Raw genomic sequence first — 13,032 nt, 5'->3', positions numbered from 1 at the left:
AAGAACACATACAAATTAATAAAGAGGATAATTTCCCCAGCCCAGTATTGAAAATTAAGGTTAATTAAGATATGGTAAGTACAGTTATATAGTAAGAATAAGTGGTGTAAGAGTAAGGTTAGTGGTAAAGGCAGTCAGCGAGTATGGTATTGCGAATAAGAGATTGAATCTCGTACTTTATTAAGCAGGCAAGTCACAATTAATACATTGTCACAGTCACAGCCTCCAATGACTGACCAAAGTTGACCATGGTCGACAATTGTTTTTCGAAGTTCGGTTCAAGGTAACGAAGCACTGCATCACTGGCCCAGTGGCCTATGGTCTTGATTTGGTCCACGGGAACACCCTATTTGTGCAACCAGGAGGCTCCACCTCTCCTAAAGGAATGACCATTAATGTTTGATAGATCAAGACCAACTAGGCGGAGAGCGCGCGCGAGACAACTGCGAAATTCCTGGTAAGTAATGGCTTGACGCGGAGATGACCGGAAAAGTGGACCCAAAAGGTCTGCCATGGGGGTAGATTTTAATAACTGATGACTGATAGCGCGAGCAGGGCAAAGTACATGGTTTGTGGATATTCGTGGTAGTAGAACCTCCATCACCTTCTCACGATACTGAATAGTTTTTGCCCAACGAAACCGGAGAAGGTAACCCCATGAACATGGGGAAACATCAATACGCCGTAGATCGCTCGTGCTGTGGAATGTAGAGTGTACGACCACGTTGCCTGGCCTATAAGGAGACCATAAAATGCCACCAAACAGTCACACCAAAATGAAAGGGCAACTGTCTGTGAAAGGTCCACAGTATTATAGATCTTTATTAAGGTAGCTGGCTCGACCGTTTGAAAGTAATTAACTTTTTATCATTTATAGATATTTTTATTTGTATGGTCATGCTGTGTCAAAAAATGAACAAAAACGTGTATGTCATTGTGCTAGTTTTTTGCTAGCCTCTTTCGAAAAGTGTTACCTTGACAACGACTCAACCACACTTTTGCGCAGAAATATAGTACAGCAGGACATCTACTTGGTAAAATAATGTAATGCAATAAAATTATATGGAAATATAAGATTTTTTTTGATTTGTTCTTACTTTAATGTATATGTATGGATGTCTTGTGACTATTAATAAATATAAAACATAAATCAATGTATCTATTGTTTCCTAGCGTCGATTTTAAAAAGTGTCTCCATGGCAACGTTTCCCTCGATTTTCAGTACTGATATATAGCAAAATGAGTTGTCCATTTCAACATAATAAAAATATATGACGGAATAATTAATATAATTATAATCTTTATAAAAATGACGAGAAAATGGTAAGTCATTGTCCAAAGAAAAAAGTTATTGGATGTTAAAGCTCGTGGGTTTTTTTTTTATAACTTTTAAAAATAACTTACTCGTGTTGAATGAATTCAATATTCAACAACCACGAGTAGTGTGACCTCTATAGACCTAATAACGCTTCGGTAATTGTCGGTTATGCATGCGCAATGACGACTGTTCGAAGATGACAGGTTTGTTTACAAGATGATTTTCGGCCGCTCGATATCATAGATTTATTTGCAGGGACTAATGTTAAAATATACGTCTATCATCTTTATTCTAGGTAATTGGTACAATCTTCGATCATTGTATATGTTCGTGATTGTACTAATTGCCGAATCAGTTAATGATTTACAAGATATACTGAAAAGGATATGTGACTATGCAAGCGCATGGAAGCTCTCAGTAAATACTGATAAAGCTAAAATTGTTGTAGTTAGAAATGGAGGTCACCTCCGAAATGATGAAGTATGTTTTTTTGATGGAAAGAAGTTAGAGGTAGTGGAACAATTCACCTACCTGGGTTTTGTTTTCAAGTATAATAATAAATTTAATATTGGTTTAAAGCAGCTTGCTGCTCAAGGCCTAAAGACAGTCTTTGCTTTACTATCAAAGTGTAATAAGATGAATTTAAATTGTCATACTTTAATTAAGCTTTTTGACACCTATGTTGGCAGCATACTTTGTTATTCATCTGAAGTATGGGGACCAGTAATGGTAGTGAGATTGAGAGTGTGTACAGACATTTAGTTGATGGATTATCATTACAGTTTTATTTGAGTAAATAGAATCGCCCTTACTAGGTTGAGATTATCAGCTCACTCGCTAAATATTGAATCGGGAAGATATAGAAATATTGTTAGGGATGAGCGTTTTTGCAGAATCTGTAACTCTGGTGATGTTGAAGATGAATACCATTTTTATTTATGTGTCAAATTTTCCGTGATATTCGTTCAAAACGAATTAAACTATATTATTGTAAATAATCATCTGTGTTTAAAATGATACAATTACTAAGCTCAACTAATTTGAAAGGTTTGTCTATGTTAAGTAAACACATTTACGAAGCTAACCAAATAAGGAGAAATGTATTGCCATGAACTTTGAACTGTCCATTCTCTATGTATTTATTATACATGTGTACATGTAACCTGTCCTCTCTACACTGCTTTAGTGCAGTGCCTGCTTTGTAATAACCTGTCCTCTCTACACTGCTTTAGTGCAGTGCCTGCTTTGTAATAACCTGTCCTCTCTACACTGCTTTAGTGCAGTGCCTGCTCTGTAATAATATTGTATTTTGTACTGATGGGCTGTAAAGCCTAAAGTAATAAAAAAAATGAATTTGAATTTGAACTTTTGTGACGACATACGAATTTTCGCTATAGCATGTACCATGAGCGTACGTCTGTAATCCCAAGAGATGCTTCCATCGGCTACCATATATCTATCTGACCGGTGAGAATGCCAGTATTTACACAATGAACCTGTACAAGTATTAATGATATCTTCACTGTTTTAATACACAAGTTGTTTTGTAGATTATAATACAATGTTAATAAATTACAACGAAATTTGTAAATATACTATTTTAATCGTCGGGATTAAATGAGTAAGCCACCAAAGAAGATATAAGGGCTATTTCAGCTGATTATCCTTAACCGTGAAAGAGCCACGTGTTATAGCCCGGGACTGCAGCAGTCTGTACAGGACTGTCTGGTCACACCCGGCCCGTGGTCCACATTGATAGAGCCACGTGTTATAGCCCGGGACTGCTGTACAGGACTGTCTGGTCGTAACCGGCCCGTGGTCCACATTGATAGAGCCACGTGATATAGCCCGGGACTTCAGCAGTCTGTACAGGACTGTCTGGTCACACTCGCGATCGGGGTCCTCATTGATTGCTGACGTGTCTTTACAAAAGACGACATATGTACAAACATTGATTAAATGTCCTGTCTATCTTTTCAATAATCCACGCATCACGACAAAGAACAGAACGTGAGGGAAATATCACATACACAGATATTACTACGTGTGTGAAAAAATACACAGATATTACCCAGTGTGTCAAACATATACAGATATTACCGCGTGTGTGAAAAAATATACAGATATTACCCAGTGTGTCAAACGTATACAGATATTACCGCGTGTGTGAAAAAATATACAGATATTACCCAGTGTGTCAAACATATACAGATAGTGCCAAGACTGTGTACATCCTGCAAATAGACAATGGATATTAATTATTTTCTATGTTGTGTTATATGGACATTCAATGGGCTGGTACACGGACAGATATTTTCGTCTGTTCATAGGGTGGAAACCTTGTATGAAGAGGAAGGTCGACTTGTCAAAGCTTTGAGCAAATATATAGAAACTAGCGTACAGAACGGGACAACAGTGGGACACAGAATAACAGAGTAAGTTATTAGGGTTGTGTATGAAGTTTACAGTGAGTTGTTAGGTGTGTATGAAGTTTACAGTGAGTTGTTAGGGTTGTGTATGAAGTTTACAGTGAGTTGTTAGGGTTGTGTATGAAGTTTACAGTGAGTTGTTAGGGTTGTGTATGAAGTTTACAGTGAGTTGTTAGGTGTGTATGAAGTTTACAGTGAGTTGTTAGGGTTGTGTATGAAGTTTACAGTGAGTTGTTAGGGTTGTGTATAAAGTTTACAGTGAGTTGTTAGGGTTGTGTATGAAGTTTACAGTGAGTTGTTAGGGTTGTGTATGAAGTTTACAGTGACTTGTTAGGGTTGTGTATGAAGTTTACAGTGACTTGTTAGGGTTGTGTATGAAGTTTACAGTGAGTTGTTAGGGTTGTGTATGAAGTTTACAGTGACTTGTTAGGGTTGTGTATGAAGTTTACAGTGAGTTGTTAGGTGTGTATGAAGTTTACAGTGAGTTGTTAGGGTTGTGTATGAAGTTTACAGTGAGTTGTTAGGGTTGTGTATGAAGTTTACAGTGAGTTGTTAGGGTTGTGTATGAAGTTTACAGTGAGTTGTTAGGGTTGTGTATGAAGTTTACAGTGAGTTGTTAGGGTTGTGTATGAAGTTTACAGTGAGTTGTTAGGGTTGTGTATGAAGTTTACAGTGACTTGTTAGGGTTGTGTATATAGTTTACAGTGAGTTGTTAGGGTTGTGTTTGAAGTTTACAGTGAGTTGTTAGGGTTGTGTATAAAGTTTACAGCGAGTTGTTAGGGTTGTGTATGAAGTTTACAGTGAGTTGTTAGGGTTGTGTATGAAGTTTACAGTGACTTGTTAGGGTTGTGTTTATAAAGTTTACAGCGAGTTGTTAGGGTTGTGTATGAAGTTTACAGTGAGTTGTTAGGGTTGTGTATGAAGTTTACAGTGACTTGTTAGGGTTGTGTTTGAAGTTTACAGTGAGTTGTTAGGGTTGTGTATAAAGTTTACAGCGAGTTGTTAGGGTTGTGTATGAAGTTTACAGTGATTGTTAGGTTGTGTATGAAGTTTACAGTGAGTTGTTAGGGTTGTGTATAAAGTTTACAGTGAGTTGTTAGGGTTGTGTATGAAGTTTACAGTGAGTTGTTAGGGTTGTGTATGAAGTTTACAGTGAGTTGTTAGGGTTGTGTATGAAGTTTACAGTGAGTTGTTAGGGTTGTGTATGAAGTTTACAGTGAGTTGTTAGGGTTGTGTATGAAGTTTACAGTGAGTTGTTAGGGTTGTGTAAGAAGTTTACAGTGAGTTGTTAGGGTTGTGTATGAAGTTTACAGTGAGTTGTTAGGGTTGTGTATGAAGTTTACAGTGAGTTGTTAGGGTTGTGTATGAAGTTTACAGTGAGTTGTTAGGGTTGTGTATGAAGTTTACAGTGAGTTGTTAGGGTTGTGTATGAAGTTTACAGTGAGTTGTTAGGGTTGTGTATGAAGTTTACAGTGAGTTGTTAGGGTTGTGTATGAAGTTTACAGTGAGTTGTTAGGGTTGTGTATGAAGTTTACAGTGAGTTGTTAGGGTTGTGTATGAAGTTTACAGTGAGTTGTTAGGGTTGTGTATGAAGTTTACAGTGAGTTGTTAGGGTTGTGTATGAAGTTTACAGTGAGTTGTTAGGGTTGTGTATGAAGTTTACAGTGAGATGTTGTTAGGGTTGTGTATGAAGTTTACAGTGAGTTGTTAGGGTTGTGTATGAAGTTTACAGTGAGTTGTTAGGGTTGTGTATGAAGTTTACAGTGAGTTGTTAGGGTTGTGTATAAAGTTTACAGTGAGTTGTTAGGGTTGTGTATGAAGTTTACAGTGAGTTGTTAGGGTTGTGTATGAAGTTTACAGTGATGTTAGGGTTGTGTATGAAGTTTACAGTGAGTTGTTAGGGTTGTGTATGAAGTTTACAGTGAGTTGTTAGGGTTGTGTATGAAGTTTACAGTGAGTTGTTAGGGTTGTGTATGAAGTTTACAGTGAGTTGTTAGGGTTGTGTATGAAGTTTACAGTGAGTTGTTAGGGTTGTGTATGAAGTTTACAGTGAGTTGTTAGGGTTGTGTATGAAGTTTACAGTGAGTTGTTAGGGTTGTGTATGAAGTTTACAGTGAGTTGTTAGGGTTGTGTATGAAGTTTACAGTGAGTTGTTAGGGTTGTGTATGAAGTTTACAGTGAGTTGTTAGGGTTGTGTATGAAGTTTACAGTGAGTTGTTAGGGTTGTGTATGAAGTTTACAGTGAGTTGTTAGGGTTGTGTATGAAGTTTACAGTGAGTTGTTAGGGTTGTGTATGAAGTTTACAGTGAGTTGTTAGGGTTGTGTATGAAGTTTACAGTGAGTTGTTAGGGTTGTGTATGAAGTTTACAGTGAGTTGTTAGGGTTGTGTATGAAGTTTACAGTGAGTTGTTAGGGTTGTGTATGAAGTTTACAGTGAGTTGTTAGGGTTGTGTATGAAGTTTACAGTGATTGTTAGGTGTGTATGAAGTTACAGTAGTTAGTGTAGAAGTTTACAGTGAGTTGTTAGGGTTGTGTATGAAGTTTACAGTGAGTTGTTAGGGTTGTGTATGAAGTTTACAGTGAGTTGTTAGGGTTGTGTATGAAGTTTACAGTGAGTTGTTAGGGTTGTGTATGAAGTTTACAGTGAGTTGTTAGGTTGTGTATGAAGTTTACAGTGAGTTGTTAGGGTTGTGTATGAAGTTTACAGTGAGTTGTTAGGGTTGTGTATGAAGTTTACAGTGACTTGTTAGGGTTGTGTATGAAGTTTACAGTGAGTTGTTAGGGTTGTGTATGAAGTTTACAGTGAGTTGTTAGGGTTGTGTATGAAGTTTACAGTGACTTGTTAGGGTTGTGTATGAAGTTTACAGTGAGTTGTTAGGGTTGTGTATGAAGTTTACAGTGAGTTGTTAGGGTTGTGTATGAAGTTTACAGTGAGTTGTTAGGGTTGTGTATGAAGTTTACAGTGAGTTGTTAGGTTGTGTATGAAGTTTACAGTGAGTTGTTAGGGTTGTGTATGAAGTTTACAGTGAGTTGTTAGGGTTGTGTATGAAGTTTACAGTGAGTTGTTAGGGTTGTGTATGAAGTTTACAGTGAGTTGTTAGGGTTGTGTATGAAGTTTACAGTGAGTTGTTAGGGTTGTGTATGAAGTTTACAGTGAGTTGTTAGGGTTGTGTATGAAGTTTACAGTGAGTTGTTAGGGTTGTGTATGAAGTTTACAGTGAGTTGTTAGGGTTGTGTATGAAGTTTACAGTGAGTTGTTAGGGTTGTGTATGAAGTTTACAGTGAGTTGTTAGGGTTGTGTATGAAGTTTACAGTGACTTGTTAGGGTTGTGTATGAAGTTTACAGTGAGTTGTTAGGGTTGTGTATGAAGTTTACAGTGAGTTGTTAGGGTTGTGTATGAAGTTTACAGTGAGTTGTTAGGGTTGTGTATGAAGTTTACAGTGAGTTGTTAGGGTTGTGTATGAAGTTTACAGTGAGTTGTTAGGGTTGTGTATGAAGTTTACAGTGAGTTGTTAGGGTTGTGTATGAAGTTTACAGTGAGTTGTTAGGGTTGTGTATGAAGTTTACAGTGAGTTGTTAGGGTTGTGTATGAAGTTTACAGTGAGTTGTTAGGGTTGTGTATGAAGTTTACAGTGAGTTGTTAGGGTTGTGTATGAAGTTTACAGTGAGTTGTTAGGGTTGTGTATAAAGTTTACAGTGAGTTGTTAGGTTGTGTATGAAGTTTACAGTGAGTTGTTAGGGTTGTGTATGAAGTTTACAGTGAGTTGTTAGGGTTGTGTATGAAGTTTACAGTGAGTGATGTTTACAGTGAGTTGTTAGGGTTGTGTATGAAGTTTACAGTGAGTTGTTAGGGTTGTGTATGAAGTTTACAGTGAGTTGTTAGGGTTGTGTATGAAGTTTACAGTGAGTTGTTAGGGTTGTGTATGAAGTTTACAGTGAGTTGTTAGGGTTGTGTATGAAGTTTACAGTGAGTTGTTAGGGTTGTGTATGAAGTTTACAGTGAGTTGTTAGGGTTGTGTATGAAGTTTACAGTGAGTTGTTAGGGTTGTGTATGAAGTTTACAGTGAGTTGTTAGGGTTGTGTATGAAGTTTACAGTGAGTTGTTAGGGTTGTGTATGAAGTTTACAGTGAGTTGTTAGGGTTGTGTATGAAGTTTACAGTGAGTTGTTAGGGTTGTGTATGAAGTTTACAGTGAGTTGTTAGGGTTGTGTATGAAGTTTACAGTGAGTTGTTAGGGTTGTGTGTATGAAGTTTACAGTGAGTTGTTAGGGTTGTGTATGAAGTTTTACAGTGAGTTGTTAGGGTTGTGTATGAAGTTTACAGTGAGTTGTTAGGGTTGTGTATGAAGTTTACAGTGAGTTGTTAGGGTTGTGTATGAAGTTTACAGTGAGTTGTTAGGGTTGTGTTGTGTATGAAGTTTACAGTGAGTTGTTAGGGTTGTGTATGAAGTTTACAGTGAGTTGTTAGGGTTGTGTATGAAGTTTACAGTGAGTTGTTAGGGTTGTGTATGAAGTTTACAGTGAGTTGTTAGGGTTGTGTATGAAGTTTACAGTGAGTTGTTAGGGTTGTGTATGAAGTTTACAGTGAGTTGTTAGGGTTGTGTATGAAGTTTACAGTGAGTTGTTAGGGTTGTGTATGAAGTTTACAGTGAGTTGTTAGGGTTGTGTATGAAGTTTACAGTGAGTTGTTAGGGTTGTGTATGAAGTTTACAGTGAGTTGTTAGGGTTGTGTATGAAGTTTACAGTGAGTTGTTAGTGGTTGTGTATATGAAGTTTACAGTGAGTTGTTAGGGTTGTGTATGAAGTTTACAGTGAGTTGTTAGGGTTGTGTATGAAGTTTACAGTGAGTTGTTAGGGTTGTGTATGAAGTTTACAGTGAGTTGTTAGGGTTGTGTATGAAGTTTACAGTGAGTTGTTAGGGTTGTGTATGAAGTTTACAGTGAGTTGTTAGGGTTGTGTATGAAGTTTACAGTGAGTTGTTAGGGTTGTGTATGAAGTTTACAGTGAGTTGTTAGGGTTGTGTATGAAGTTTACAGTGAGTTGTTAGGGTTGTGTATGAAGTTTACAGTGAGTTGTTAGGGTTGTGTATGAAGTTTACAGTGAGTTGTTAGGGTTGTGTATGAAGTTTACAGTGAGTTGTTAGGGTTGTGTATGAAGTTTACAGTGAGTTGTTAGGGTTGTGTATGAAGTTTACAGTGAGTTGTTAGGGTTGTGTATGAAGTTTACAGTGAGTTGTTAGGGTTGTGTATGAAGTTTACAGTGAGTTGTTAGGGTTGTGTATGAAGTTTACAGTGAGTTGTTAGGGTTGTGTATGAAGTTTACAGTGAGTTGTTAGGGTTGTGTATGAAGTTTACAGTGAGTTGTTAGGGTTGTGTATAAAGTTTACAGTGAGTTGTTAGGTTGTGTATGAAGTTTACAGTGAGTTGTTAGGGTTGTGTATTTGAAGTTTACAGTGAGTTGTAGGGTTGTGTATAAAGTTTACAGTGAGTTGTTAGGGTTGTGTATGAAGTTTACAGTGAGTTTGTTAGGGTTGTGTATGAAGTTTACAGTGACTTGTTAGGGTTGTGTATGAAGTTTACAGTGAGTTGTTAGGGTTGTGTATGAAGTTTACAGTGAGTTGTTAGGGTTGTGTATGAAGTTTACAGTGAGTTGTTAGGGTTGTGTATGAAGTTTACAGTGAGTTGTTAGGGTTGTGTATGAAGTTTTACAGTGAGTTGTTAGGGTTGTGTATGAAGTTTACAGTGAGTTGTTAGGGTTGTGTATGAAGTTTACAGTGAGTTGTTAGGGTTGTGTATGAAGTTTACAGTGAGTTGTTAGGGTTGTGTATGAAGTTTACAGTGAGTTGTTAGGGTTGTGTATGAAGTTTACAGTGAGTTGTTAGGGTTGTGTATGAAGTTTACAGTGAGTTGTTAGGGTTGTGTATGAAGTTTGTTACAGTGAGTTGTTAGGGTTGTGTATGAAGTTTACAGTGAGTTGTTAGGGTTGTGTATGAAGTTTACAGTGAGTTGTTAGGGTTGTGTATGAAGTTTACAGTGAGTTGTTAGGGTTGTGTATGAAGTTTACAGTGAGTTGTTAGGGTTGTGTATAAAGTTTACAGTGAGTTGTTAGGGTTGTGTATGAAGTTTACAGTGAGTTGTTAGGGTTGTGTATGAAGTTTACAGTGAGTTGTTAGGGTTGTGTATGAAGTTTACAGTGAGTTGTTAGGGTTGTGTATGAAGTTTACAGTGAGTTGTTAGGGTTGTGTATGAAGTTTACAGTGAGTTGTTAGGGTTGTGTATGAAGTTTACAGTGAGTTGTTAGGGTTGTGTATGTGTTTACAGTGACTTGTTAGGGTTGTGTATTACAGTGACTTGTTAGGGTGTGTATGAAGTTTACAGTGAGTTGTTAGGGTTGTGTATGAAGTTTACAGTGACTTGTTAGGGTTGTGTATGAAGTTTACAGTGACTTGTTAGGTGTGTGTATGAAGTTTACAGTGAGTTGTTAGGGTTGTGTATGAAGTTTACAGTGACTTGTTAGGTTGTGTATGAAGTTTACAGTGAGTTGTTAGGGTTGTGTATGAAGTTTACAGTGAGTTGTTAGGGTTGTGTATGAAGTTTACAGTGACTTGTTAGGGTTGTGTATGAAGTTTACAGTGAGTTGTTAGGGTTGTGTATGAAGTTTACAGTGAGTTGTTAGGGTTGTGTATGAAGTTTACAGTGAGTTGTTAGGGTTGTGTATGAAGTTTACAGTGAGTTGTTAGGGTTGTGTATGAAGTTTACAGTGAGTTGTTAGGGTTGTGTATGAAGTTTACAGTGAGTTGTTAGGGTTGTGTATGAAGTTTACAGTGAGTTGTTAGGGTTGTGTATGAAGTTTACAGTGAGTTGTTAGGGTTGTGTATGAAGTTTACAGTGAGTTGTTAGGGTTGTGTATGAAGTTTACAGTGAGTTGTTAGGGTTGTGTATGAAGTTTACAGTGAGTTGTTAGGGTTGTGTATGAAGTTTACAGTGAGTTGTTAGGGTTGTGTATGAAGTTTACAGTGACTTGTTAGGGTTGTGTATGAAGTTTACAGTGACTTGTTAGGGTTGTGTATGAAGTTTACAGTGAGTTGTTAGGGTTGTGTATGAAGTTTACAGTGAGTTGTTAGGGTTGTGTATGAAGTTTACAGTGACTTGTTAGGGTTGTGTATGAAGTTTACAGTGAGTCGTATATTATAGGCCATGGGCTAGGAGGGTCCCACATGCACCCCCCCCCCCCAAACCTCCGAACCAATATTTTTCTTAACCCTTATGACCCACTGATCACAAATCAAAATGTTAACATTGCATAAGTTGGGATGAACTTCCGGTTATGACGTCATCAAGATGGCCGCCATCTCAAATTTCACTAAAAAATGAAAAATAGTCATAACATTGACATTTTTCAACCGAAGTAGACAAATGAGGTATCAAAATGACCACAATAGAACACTAAAAACATATCAGGACCAAATAACCAAATATATGTAGTGATTTTTACGCAGAAAGTGAAAAAATAGGATTTTAAGCTCAAAAATGGTAATTTTTTAGTAAATTTTTCATATTTTGCTTGACGCAGCAAAAACGTTTTCCAACCGCAAACTATTATTTCTAATTAGTTTTTTGTCCACTTATAAATCAGTTTAAACAAAAACAAGAAAAAAAACCAATGTTAACATTGTATAAGTTCCGGTTATGACGTCATCAAGATGGCCGCCATCACGAATTTCACTAAAAAATGAAAAATATTCATAACATTGACATTTTTCAACTGAAGTAGACAAATGAGGTATCAAAATGACCACAATAGAACAACAAATACATATCAGGACCAAATCATCCAATATATCTAGCGATTTGTACGTAGGAAATGAAAAAATAAGATTTTAAGCTCAAAAATGGTAATTTTTCAGCAAATTTTTCATATTTGTCTTCATGCAGCAAAAATGTTTCCCAACAATTATTATTGATCGTAATCAGTTATTTGATCTCTTGTCAATCAGTAAAAACCAACAACAAAATATATAGAAATGCAAAAGAGAATTATTGTTATACCATCATTTGGTTTACAAAGCATCACCGTTTGCGTATACAGGTCATATGATAGTGGATTTTTCCCAAACCGCCGAGACTACAGTTTCCTGGTGTCTTAGAATTTCCTGAATATAATAGTGGCTATTGAAAATATAAATCTTAACAATGAATTTTAGGTTGGCTGAATATCTAAGTGGGACTTCAAAATAATTCACTTTCATGTTCGAAATGTTGTACACTAGTAGCGTCTCAAACTGAATTATTACAGCAAAATGCCAACTAATAGCTATATGGTATCAAATTAAAACTGAGGTAATTCTGTCATACCGTAAATACCATGACACTTTCCGAAACGTTTTGTGCCTTTTAGAATGAGCACATCCAGTGTTATTTCCAGTGTATAACATCAGGAAATGTCAGATGGTTACTTAACAGTGTCACATATTTCTTTCACTAGTTCGTTGTCTTCGATAGCGATGAGCTGATGAGCTGATGTGACATTACTTTACCGGGTTGCCATCGTGGTTGTAGCTTGTCAACCGTCCATGGCCAGAGTTAACATAAGAAACATCAGTGTCAGGGATGTAGGAGCTCTTCCTGTTTCCAACCTAGTGATTCAAATATCGTATATAATGTTCCAGACTATCAGATCCACATTCTGCGAAGGTTTGAGCTGGTTCTCCTTATTTCGTATGAAGCACAATTCCTCATTCTTGTGAACCTTCAGTGACCATAGATGGCACAGGTGGATTCTTTGAGGTCATAAATGAGGTCTGCAGTGAAGTTCCACTATTTGCCAAGTCTGAAAAGCACTGTAGAAAATTTTATTTCTGGAGAGTCTTCAATGGTCTCTTTACGCATATACCAGATGTGACACAACCAGCACCTTCAAGGGAGTGGGAAAAGTCAGACCAATGAAAAACATTTAACATTAATGGCCTCACAAGGGTCCACTAGATTAATGAATGGTACTTCAAACAAATTATGGAGCTATGTGCTAGGGAGAACCAATTCCACCATTCGAATAATGTGGATCTGGTGTAGTCTCCATTATGCCGAAGAAGTCCGGAACAGTATATACGATATGTTAGAATCTGAGGGAGATCCCACATCTCTGAACCTATTGTTCCTGATATGAACTCTGGCCAAGGATGGGTTATGAAAGATGACAGGCTAGAACAACACTGGTAATGTACTGTCACATCAGCTCATCGACATTGAAGACAACGCTATGGCTTTCGACGAATTTGATAAACCT

At 37.1% G+C, this 13,032-nt stretch overlaps 1 pseudogene; it reads left to right on the top strand.

Moving 5' to 3' along the window:
- The first annotated feature begins 3,219 nt into the window (after positions 1–3,219).
- LOC138308531 (prolyl 4-hydroxylase subunit alpha-1-like) overlaps positions 3,220–13,032 on the top strand; it is a 42,448-nt pseudogene continuing 32,635 nt past the window's right edge.

The sequence above is a fragment of the Argopecten irradians genome, chromosome 15 (assembly GCF_041381155.1).
Source record: "Argopecten irradians isolate NY chromosome 15, Ai_NY, whole genome shotgun sequence".
Classification (NCBI taxonomy): domain Eukaryota; kingdom Metazoa; phylum Mollusca; class Bivalvia; order Pectinida; family Pectinidae; genus Argopecten; species Argopecten irradians.
This window is presented reverse-complemented; position numbering and strand designations above follow the sequence as displayed.